Raw genomic sequence first — 12,594 nt, forward strand, 5'->3', positions numbered from 1 at the left:
ATAGCTGAGCGAAAATGGAAACGAGATAAGCTTCAAGTCTCTTATGGCATCCTAAAAGAATGTTTGACAACTTATCAGAGAGCTGTTAAGGATGCAAAAGCCAACTATTTTTCTACAGTGATCTCTGAAAATGCAAATAGACCGAAAGTTTTGTTTAAGACAATTAATTCGGTTTTAAATCCAACAGAAAACATTGTTCTGGAAGCTTCAAAAGAGAACTGTGAATTATTTCTACACTCTTTTACTCATAAAATTGAGCAAATCAAATGTGGAACTCTTCCTGTTACATTTGATCAACCTCAAAATACTCCAGTAACCAGTTCTCTGACTAATTTCGAACTAGTTACATCAGAACAAATACCAGACATAGTCGCTAAGCTGAAGTGTTCAAGCTATAAGCTGGATTCATTTCCTACACATCTTTTTAAAGAAGTTTTTATGACACTTAATGCCAGTGTGACAGCTATAGTCAACAGCTCATTAGCAAGTGGCATTGTGCCAAGTAGCTTTAAGCATGCAATTATACATCCCCTTTTGAAGAAAGCTTATCTGGATCCGGCAATACATGATAATTACAGACCGATCTCCAAATTGCCTTTTATGTCAAAGATTTTGGAGAGAGTCGTCTACTCTCAGCTCTACTCCTATTTAAATGCATTTAATATTTTGGATACATTTCAGTCTAGTTTCAGATGTTTGCACAGCACTGAATCTGCATTACTTAGGGTCACAAACGATATCTTATTATCTATAGATTCAGGTTCGCCAGTGGTCCTAGTTTTATTAGATCTCAGTGCTGCGTTTGATACAGTTGATTATGATATTCTTCTGAAATGTTTAGAATGCATTGTGGGCATTCATGGGACAACCCTTCAGTGATTTTCTTCCTATTTAAAAGAAAGGACTTTCTCTGTGAACATGGCCAATTTCTCTTCTGCTTCGTCTCAGTTAAAATGTGGTGTCCCTCAGGGGTCAATTTTGGGACCCCTGTTATTTTCATTGTACATGCTTCCCCTGAGTTCCATCTTTCAGAAGTATAGTATATCCTATCACTGCTATGCCGACGACTCCCAATTTTATTTTCCCGTGAGTACAGACAAGAACCGTGCATCTAACAATGCATTAAATTGTTTTAAAGATATAAAACAGTGGCTGGCAAATAACTTTTTACAATTAAATGAGAGCAAAACGGAAGTCCTGATTCTTGGATCCTCCTTGTCCAGTCAACTTGGACTAGTCGTCGAACTAGGCCCGTTAGCATCGAACATACAAGACCCTGTGAGGAACCTTGGAGTAATTTTTGACTCCTCCCTTCTTTTCAACAAGCAGATTAGTGCCGTTGTAAAAAGCAGTTTTTACCAACTGAGACAAATTGCTAAAATTAAATCTTTGCTTTCCCCTTCTAACTTGGAAATTGTAATCCATTCATTTATTACATCCAGGTTAGATTATTGTAATTCACTGTACAGTGGCTTGCCCCAAAATGCATTATCTTGTTTACAACTTGTTCAGAATGCTGCATCCAGACTGTTACTTGGATTAAGGAAAAGCGATCACATTACCCCAGCTCTGAGAAACTTGCACTGGCTCCCGGTCAAATTTAGGGTGGATTTCAAAATTTTGATGTTTGTTTACAAAGCATTATCTGGACTTGCTCCCAAGTACATCAGTGATCTTTTAAATCCTTACTCTCCGACTAGAGCACTAAGGTCCTCTGACCAACTGTTACTGACGGTTCCTCGCTGCCGCTATAAATCTAAGGGTGACCACGCTTTTTCGGTGAGGGGTCCGAAATTGTGGAATAGTCTTCCTCTCTATGTGAGGTCATCTTCATCTTTAGCCATTTTTAAGTCGTCCTTGAAGACATATCTGTTCTCTGTAGCCTTTGAATAGATTATAAATTATGTGTTGATGTTGATAGAATTATGTGTTTTTTTACTGTTTTTAAAAATGTTATTCATTTGTAAAGCACTTTGGCCCAACCTCTGTTGTTTTTAAACATGCTATATAAATAAAGGTTGACTTGACTTGACTTGACATGTCATTTCTCACAAGCGATGTAATAACAGCGCAATTTAGAGACGGTGCAGCAGAAGAGTGTTTAGAAACGCATAGAGGTACATTAGCCTAATTCACACAAGCTCTCTCTCTCTTGCTCTCTCTCTTTCTTTCTTTCTCTCTCTTTCTGTCGTTTTCTTTCTAATAACTTAATTAATAACTGCATTAGAATGCTATCAACAGCTCAAGCCTCCATTACCAGCTTTAAAACGATGTTTTGGTACTAGTAAAAGAGGCATTCGATGAAATGCAGAAGAAATAGTCCTACTCACAATAGCGATTTAAGTACAAAAACCGGACGAATCCCTTTAAATAAATCATCGAATCGATGTCTTGAGGTGTGGTAACCGTAGTATAAGCGGAATAATTGACTCCAGCCCATAAAATTATTAGAAAAATAATGTGTGCAATATTTTTCTAATAATTCAACGGCCCATCGTCAATTAATCCTTACATATTGTAGCATACTCTGCAGATAAAGTTTTAATAGTTGGTGATTTTAATATCCATGTCGATAATGAAAAAGATGCATTGGGATCAGCATTTATAGACATTCTGAACTCTATTGGTGTTAGACAACATGTTTCAGGACCTACTCATTGTCGAAATCATACTCTATATTTAATACTGTCACATGGAATTGATGTTGATAGTGTTGAAATTATTCAGCCAAGTGATGATATCTCAGATCATTATTTAGTTCTGTGCAAACTTCGTATAGCCAAAATTGTAAATTCTACTTCTTGTTACAAGTTTCGAAGAATCATCACTTCTACCACAAAAGACTGCTTTTTAAGTTATCTTCCTGATGTATCCAAATTCCTTAGCATATCCAAAACCTCAGAACAACTTGATGATGTAACAGAAACTATGGACTCTCTCTTCTCTAGCACTTTAAATACAGTTGCTCCTTTACGCTTAAGGAAGGTTAAGGAAAACAGTTTGACACCATGGTACAATGAGCATACTCGCACCCTAAAGAGAGCAGCCCGAAAAATGGAGCGCAGCTGGAGGAAAACAAAACTAGAGGTATTTTGTATTGCTTGGCGGGAAAGTAACATATCCTACAGAAAAGCATTAAAAACTGCTAGATCTGATTACTTTTCTTCTCTTTTAGAAGAAAACAAACATATCCCCAGGTATTTATTCAATACAGTGGCTAAATTAACGAAAAATAAAGCCTCAACAAGTGTTGACATTTCCCAACACCACAGCAGTAATGACTTTATGAACTACTTTACTTCTACAATCGATACTATTAGAGATAAAATTGCAACCATTCAGCCGTCAGCTACAGTATCACATCAGACAGTGCACTATAGACCCCCTGAGGAACATTTCCACTCATTCTCTACTATAGGAGAGGAAGAATTGTATAAACTTGTTAAATCATCTAAACCAACAACATGTACAGTATTGTTCAAAATAATAGCAGTACAATGTGACTAACCAGAATAATCAAGGTTTTTAGTATATTTTTTATTGCTACGTGGCAAACAAGTTACCAGTAGGTTCAGTAGATTGTCAGAAAACAAACAAGACCCAGCATTCATGATATGCACGCTCTTAAGGCTGTGCAATTGGGCAATTAGTTGAAAGGGCTGTGTTCAAAAAAATAGCAGTGTCTACCTTTGACTGTACAAACTCAAAACTATTTTGTACAAACATTTTTTTTTTTTCTGGGATTTAGCAATCCTGTGAATCACTAAACTAATATTTAGTTGTATGACCACAGTTTTTTAAAACTGCTTGACATCTGTGTGGCATGGAGTCAACCAACTTGTGGCACCTCTCAGCTGTTATTCCACTCCATGATTCTTTAACAACATTCCACAATTCATTCACATTTCTTGGTTTTGCTTCAGAAACAGCATTTTTGATATCACCCCACAAGTTCTCAATTGGATTAAGGTCTGGAGATTGGGCTGGCCACTCTATAACATTAATTTTGTTGGTTTGGAACCAAGACTTTGCCCGTTTACTAGTGTGTTTTGGGTCATTGTCTTGTTGAAACAACCATTTCAAGGGCATGTCCTCTTCAGCATAGGGCAACATGACCTCTTCAAGTATTTTAACATATGCAAACTGATCCATGATCCCTGGTATGCGATAAATAGGCCCAACACCATAGTAGGAGAAACATGCCCATATCATGATGCTTGCACCTCCATGCTTCACTGTCTTCACTGTGTACTGTGGCTTGAATTCAGAGTTTGGGGGTCGTCTCACAAACTGCCTGTGGCCCTTGGACCCAAAAATAACAATTTTACTCTCATCAGTCCACAAAATGTTCCTCCATTTCTCTTTAGGCCAGTTGATGTGTTCTTTGGCAAATTGTAACCTCTTCTGCACATGCCTTTTTTTTAAGAGAGGGACTTTGCGGGGGATTCTTGAAAATAGATTAGCTTCACACAGACGTCTTCTAACTGTCACAGTACTTACAGGTAACTCCAGACTGTCTTTGATCATCCTGGAGGTGATCATTGGCTGAGCTTTTGCCATTCTGGTTATTCTTCTATCCATTTTGATGGTTGTCTTCCGTTTTCTTCCACGTCTCTCTGGTTTTGCTCTCCATTTTAAGGCATTGGAGATCATTTTAGCTGAACAGCCTATCATTTTTTGCACCTCTTTATAGGTTTTCCCCTCTCTAATCAACTTTTTAATCAAAGTACGCTGTTCTTCTGAACAATGTCTTGAACGACCCATTTTCCTCAGCTTTCAAATGCATGTTCAACAAGTGTTGGCTTCATCCTTAAATAGGGGCCACCTGATTCACACCTGTTTCTTCACAAAATTGATGACCTCAGTGATTGAATGTCACACTGCTATTTTTTTGAACACACCCCTTTCAACTAATTCAACTAATTGCCCAATTGCACAGCCTTAAGAGCGTGCATATCATGAATGCTGGGTCTCATTTGTTTTCTGAGAATCTACTGAACCTACTGGTAACTTGTTTGCCACGTAGCAATAAAAAAATATACGAAAAACCTTGATTATTCTGGTTAGTCACATTGTACTGCTATTATTTTGAACAATACTGTATTTTAGACCCTATACCATCTAATCTCCTAAAAGAGGTCCAGAAGTCACAGGTCCTCTTTTGACTATTATTAATTCCTCATTGTCATTAGGATATGTCCCCAAAACTTTCAAACTGGCTGTAATTAAGCCTCTCATAAAAAAAACACAACTTGACCCCAAAGAACTAGTTAATTATAGACCAATCTCGAATCTCCCTTTTCTGTCCAAGATACTAGAAAAGGTGGTATCCTCACAATTACATTCCTTCTTAGAGAAAAATGGTATATGTGAGGATTTCCAGTCAGGATTTAGACTGTATCATAGTACTGAGACTGCTCTCCTTAGAGTTACAAATGATCTGCTCTTATCATCTGATCGTGGGTGTATCTCTCTATTAGTTTTATTGGATCTTAGTGCTGCGTTTGACACAATTGACCACAGCATTCTTTTGCATAGACTTGAACACTTTGTTGGCATCAGTGGAAGTGCATTAGCATGGTTTAAATCGTACTTATATGACCGCCATCAGTTCGTAGCAGTGAATGAAGATGTATCATATCGATCACAAGTGCAGTATGGATTAACTCAAGGCTCAGTACTAGGGCCGCTACTCTTCATGCTTTATATGTTACCCTTGGGAGATATCATCAGGAAACATGGTGTTAGCTTTCACTGTTATGCTGATGATACTCAGCTCTATATTTCTTTGCGGCCCGGTGAAACACACCAATTTGAAAAACTAATGGAATGCATAGTCGATATAAAAAATTGGATGACGAGTAATTTCTTACTGCTAAATTCAGAAAAAACAGAGGTGTTAATTATAGGACCTAAAAACTCTGCTTATAATAACCTAGAACACTGTCTAAGATTTCATGGTTGCTCTGTCAATTCTTCGTCATCAGTTAGGAACCTAGGTGTGCTATTTGATCACAATCTTTCCTTAGAAAGCCACATTTCTAGCATTTGTAAAACTGCATTTTTCCATCTCAAAAATATATCTATATATACGGCCTATGCTCTCAGTGTCAAATGCAGAAATGTTAATCTATGCATTTATCACTTCAAGGTTAGATTATTGTAATGCCTTATTGGGTGGTTGCTCTACACACTTAGTAAACAAACTACAGCTAGTCCAAAATGCAGCAGCAAGAGTTCTTACTAGAACCAGGAAGTATGACCATATTAGCCCGGTCCTGTCATCGCTGCACTGGCTCCCTATCAAACATCGTATAGATTTTAAAATATTGCTTATTACTTATAAAGCCCTGAATGGTTTAGCACCTCAGTATTTGAATGAGCTCCTTTTACATTATACTCCTCTACGTCCGCTACGTTCTCAAAACTCAATTTGATAATACCTAGAATATCAAAATCAACTGCGGGCGGCAGGTCCTTTTCCTATTTGGCCCTAAACTCTGGAATAACCTACCTAACATTGTTCGGGAGGCAGACACACTCTTGCAGTTTAAATCTAGATTAAAGACCCATCTCTTTAACCTGGCATACACATAACATACTAATATGCTTTTAATATCCAAATCCGTTAAAGGATTTTTAGGCTGCATTAATAAGGTAAACCGGAACCGGAAACACTTCACATAACATGTGCCTTCTACATCATTAGAAGAATGGCATCTACGCTAATATTTGTCTGTTTCTCTCTTGTTCCGAGGTCACCGTGGCCACCGTGGCCACCAGATCCAGTCTGTATCCAGACCAGAGGGTCACTGCAGTCATCCGGATCCAGTACGTATCCAGACATGATGGTGGATCAGCACCTAGAAAGGACCTCTACTGCCCTGAAAGACAGCGAAGACCAGGACAACTAGAGCCCAGATACAGATTCCCTGTAAATACCTTGTCTCAGAGGACCACCAGGACAAGACCACAGGAAACAGATGATTCTTCTGCACAATCTGACTTTGATGCAGTCTGGAATTAAACTACTGGTTTCTTCTGGTCAGAGGAGAACTGGCCCCCCGACTGAGCCTGGTCTCTCCCAAGGTTTTTTTCTCCATTCTGGCACCGATGGAGTTTCGGTTCCTTGCCGCTGTCGCCTCTGGCTTGCTTAGTTGGGGTCACTTCATCTACAGCGATATCATTGACTTGATTGCAAATAAATGCACAGACACTATTTAAACTGAACAGAGATGACATAACTGAATTCAATGATGAACTGCCTTTAACTATCATTTTGCATTATTGACACACTGTTTTCCAAATGAATGTTGTTCAGTGCTTTGACGCAATGTATTTTGTTTAAAGCACTATATAAATAAAGGTGATTGATTGATTGATACAGGGCTTGACATTAACACCGACCAAATATAGGTGGATTTTGCTTGTGGTGGGTAACACAGTGACTCAAACTAGCCACTTTGGCGGGTTGAATAATTGTAGTGTTTAAAAGTCATCTGAAATAATCCATATTGCAGTGTGACACTACAACTCCCATGAGTATTACATGCACACAGTGTTGCCTTGCACTTGCGCGCTAGTGACAGAAACAAAGAGGCAGCTAGCTGCCCTGCTGGAGTTATGTCGCAGGATGCCGGTGGAGCTATGTGGCTACATATAAAAGGTGTAACAAAGCCCGGTGAGCAGACAACACACAAGAGTACAGAGCCCGGCACGTCAACTGTAGGAGAAAAGTAATCAATCTGTGGCGACAGTTTTGCAATCCGTCCCCTCATTTTATAAACCGTACTCACAAATTCTTAAACTGCTCCCTTGGTTTAACAAATCATGCCCACAAATTTCCATTCCGTGCTCTTAGATTTTGTAAAACGTAACTTTGTTTTTTGAATCTGTACCCACAAATTCATAATCCGTGCGTGTGCTTTCCCATGCTCTTTTCTCGGTATGGAGTTAGATTCTGTTGAACAGACAGCACGCCTCACAGTGGCGCGTGTGCAATTGGTGCTAGCCTGCTTGAATACATTCAAGGGCAGGAGCTCAGTCCCGCTAGAACTTTTTCAGAGGCTCCTGGGGCATATGGCAGCCGCAGTGGCACTCACCGCTCGAGCACTGGCTTTATGGGCATGCAGTTTCAGGTGTTTGGACGGCCCGCAGCTGCAGTGGCACATCAATTGCCTAGAGTTGTTAGCAGTGCACCTTGCCTTGAACCCCCTCAAAGGTAATTTACAAGGCAAGCATGTGCTGGTTCGAACGGACAACACAGCGACCGTTGCGTACCTCAACCGACAAGGTGGTCTGTGCTCCCGTCGCATGCTGAAACTCGCCCGGAACCTTTCTCCAGAGACCTCTCACTGCCAATTGTTGACCTATGGGAACCTGTGGAAAACGCCACAACCTGATCACCTTCAAAAACCCTGTTGCACTGCAATTGTCAACAAGCCGTGGGGTGCCACAAAGCTAAGCTTAAGGTCGTAACCTTCCCAAAGCCCCAGCACAAATACACTGACTTTGGCTCTGAAGGGAGGCTCGATGCGCCGGCCTTGAAGAACTCTCATGCTTCCGGAATGATACCAATTCAGATGTATCATGCTGATGTATGCTACTACGGTACAGCCATTTGTTGCTATGGAAAATAATACCATCAAAGATTTTGTCTGGGGACTTTTTCACACCTACAGAGGCTCTTGCATTTCACACCTATGTACAATTCTGGTGTCCCCATTGGAGTTTCATCTCAACATTGATTTGTGGCTTTTCAAAATTGCTTCCAAAACCCTGACAACTATTGGGACACAACTTTTTCAGTTTCCCTTGAAATTATTTGATTGGACTTTTTACTTGGCCCAACCCAAGCCCTTGTATCTTAGTGACTTGATTGGTTATTGCCAGCTAGGTACAGTATTGTTCAAAATAATAGCAGTACAATGTGACTAACCAGAATAATCAAGGTTTTTAGTATATTTTTTATTGCTACGTGGCAAACAAGTTACCAGTAGGTTCAGTAGATTGTCAGAAAACAAACAAGACCCAGCATTCATGATATGCACGCTCTTAAGGCTGTGCAATTGGTCAATTAGTTGAAAGGGGTGTGTTCAAAAAAATAGCAGTGTCTACCTTTGACTGTACAAACTCAAAACTATTTTGTACAAACATTTTTTTTTCTGGGATTTAGCAATCCTGTGAATCACTAAACTAATATTTAGTTGTATGACCACAGTTTTTTAAAACTGCTTGACATCTCAAAAGTCGTGAGATGGAAGTCGTGGCCTAATGGTTAGAGGGTTGGACTCCCAATCGAAGGGTTGTGGGTTCTAGTCTCGGGCCGGACGGAATTGTGGGTGGGGGAGTGCATGAACAGCTCTCTCTCCACCTTCAATACCACGACTTAGATGCCCTTGAGCAAGGCATCGAACCCCCAACTGCTCCCCGGGCGCCGCAGCATAAATGGCTGCCCACTGCTCCGGGTGTGTGCTCACAGTGTGTGTGTGTGTGTTCACTGCTCTGTGTGTGTGCATTTCGGATGGGTTAAATGCAGAGCACAAATTCTGAGTATGGGTCACCATACTTGGCTGAATGTCACTTCACTTCACTGTGTGGCATGGAGTCAACCTTTTTTTTAACAGAGGGACTTTGCGGGGGATTCTTGAAAATAGATTAGCTTCACACAGACGTCTTCTAACTGTCACAGTACTTACAGGTAACTCCAGACTGTCTTTGATCATCCTGGAGGTGATCATTGGCTGAGCCTTTGCCATTCTGGTTATTCTTCTATCCATTTTGATGGTTGTCTTCCGTTTTCTTCCACGTCTCTCTGGTTTTGCTCTCCATTTTAAGGCATTGGAGATCATTTTAGCTGAACAGCCTATCATTTTTTGCACCTCTTTATAGGTTTTCCCCTCTCTAATCAACTTTTTAATCAAAGTACGCTGTTCTTCTGAACAATGTCTTGAACGACCCATTTTCCTCAGCTTTCAAATGCATGTTCAACAAGTGTTGGCTTCATCCTTAAATAGGGGCCACCTGATTCACACCTGTTTCTTCACAAAATTGATGACCTCAGTGATTGAATGCCACACTGCTATTTTTTTGAACACACCCCTTTCAACTAATTCAACTAATTGCCCAATTGCACAGCCTTAAGAGCGTGCATATCATGAATGCTGGGTCTCATTTGTTTTCTGAGAATCTACTGAACCTACTGGTAACTTGTTTGCCACGTAGCAATAAAAAAATATACGAAAAACCTTGATTATTCTGGTTAGTCACATTGTACTGCTATTATTTTGAACAATACTGTACATCATCATTCAAAGTACAATCTCTGCAGCTGTATATAAACTGGAATCCTTCTGGAAAGAATGAGGCCGGTGGAGGGGAATGACTGATCTTGACAAGAAACAATGACTGTGACTCCAACAAGTTTGAAGAAAATTTCTGACCCAACCTTATAATATCTGTTTAAAGACAATTTGGCAGATGTTATATGATAGGGATGAGTTTTATTAGTAAAAGTTTTAAGTTGCGGGTTGCTTGGCTTTTCATCTATAGCCATCAGTATCAGTAAACATATGCAATAAAATACAGCTTTGGGATTGTTACAGATCTGCTATAGGTCCTATTGTCATTTGAATGTATTTCCCCTGTTTGATGAGAGTGAAATATTGAAAGGGATTTCGGATTTATATAATGCTGTGCAAGGTTTTGGTCAATTCAGAAAATAAAGGCTCTTAGATATTAAATGCTCCTTGTTTCATTTCCATTGTAAAGTTACAGATACAGAAAATATGGCCATTCTTTTTAGTATGTACAAAATAACAATAAATAATAATGAACCACAACAATAATAACAATAAAACCCTGAAAACCCTATTTTTAAGTGCTACACAGAAATGCATTGAGGTTTGGTTAAGTTACTCTGTGTTTTGGATCTGGACCTACAGTGAATTTGCAACAAAACAGAGTTTATATTATTATTTGATTAGTTCATTTATTAAAAAAAAAAGAAAAAAAAAAGAAAAGAAAAAACTCTTCAGGATGTCGGTGTGCCTTAAGCAGTTGTTCTGAACCAGAGATCACTTTTTTGACAACTCTGCCGCTGATATATATATATATATATATATATATATATATATATATATATATATATATATATCAATCAATCAATCACCTTTATTTATATAGTGCTTTAAACAAAATACATTGCGCCAAAGCACTGAACAACATTCATTTGGAAAACAGTGTCTCAATAATGCAAAATGATAGTTAAAGGCAGTTCATCATTGAATTCATTGATGTCATCTCTGTTCAGTTGAAATAGTGTCTGTGCATTTATTTGCAATCAAGTCAATGATATCGCTGTAGATGAAGTGACCCCAACTAAGCAAGCCAGAGGCGACAGCGGCAAGGAACCGAAACTCCATCGGTGACAGAATGGAGAAAAAAACCTTGGGAGAAACCAGGCTCAGTTGGGGGGCCAGTTCTCCTCTGACCAGACGAAACCAGTAGTTCAATTCCAGGCTGCAGCAAAGTCAGATTGTGCAGAAGAATCATCTGTTTCCTGTGGTCTTGTCCTGGTGCTCCTCTGAGACAAGGTCTTTACAGGGGATCTGTATCTGGGGCTCTAGTTGTCCTGGTCTCCGCTGTCTTTCAGGGCAGTAGAGGTCCTTTCTAGGTGCTGATCCACCATCTGGTCTGGATACGTACTGGATCCGGGTGACTGCAGTGACCCTCTGATCTGGACACAGACTGGATCTGGTGGCCACGGTGACCTCGGAACAAGAGAGAAACAGACAAATATTAGCGTAGATGCCATTCTTCTAATGATGTAGAAAGTACGGTGTTATGTGAAGTGTTTCCGGTTCCGGTTTACCTAATTAATGCAGCCTAAAAATCCTTTAACGGATTTGGATATTAAAAGCATATTAGTATGTTATGTGTAAGCCAGGTTAAAGAGATGGGTCTTTAATCTAGATTTAAACTGCAAGAGTGTGTCTGCCTCCCGAACAATGTTAGGTAGGTTATTCCAGAGTTTAGGCGCCAAATAGGAAAAGGATCTGCCGCCCGCAGTTGATTTTGATATTCTAGGTATTATCAAATTGCCTGAGTTTTGAGAACGTAGCGGACGTAGAGGAGTATAATGTAAGAGGAACTCATTCAAATACTGAGGTGCTAAACCATTCAGGGCTTTATAAGTAATAAGCAATATTTTAAAATCTATACGATGTTTGATAGGGAGCCAGTGCAGTGTGGACAGGACCGGGCTAATATGGTCATACTTCCTGGTTCTAGTAAGAACTCTTGCTGCTGCATTTTGGACTAGCTGTAGTTTGTTTACCAAGCGTGCAGAACAACCACCCAATAAAGCATTACAGTAGTCTAACCTTGAAGTCATAAATGCATGGATTAACATTTCTGCATTTGACATTGAGAGCATAGGCCGTAATTTAGATATATTTTTGAGATGGAAAAATGCAGTTTTACAAATGCTAGAAACGTGGCTTTCTAAGGAAAGATTGCGATCAAGTAGCACACCTAGGTTCCTAACTGATGACGAAGAATTGACAGAGCAACCATCAAGTCTTAGACAGTGTT

The 12,594-nt window shown here is 39.5% G+C and overlaps 1 protein-coding gene across 16 annotated transcripts in view; it reads right to left on the reverse strand.

The window, feature by feature from the left end:
* The window catches only part of LOC127966579 (hornerin), a 129,996-nt gene that overhangs the window by 18,720 nt on the left and 98,682 nt on the right, over positions 1-12,594 (reverse strand). The window lies entirely within an intron of this gene.

This window comes from Carassius gibelio, chromosome A4 (assembly GCF_023724105.1).
Source record: "Carassius gibelio isolate Cgi1373 ecotype wild population from Czech Republic chromosome A4, carGib1.2-hapl.c, whole genome shotgun sequence".
NCBI lineage: Eukaryota > Metazoa > Chordata > Actinopteri > Cypriniformes > Cyprinidae > Carassius > Carassius gibelio.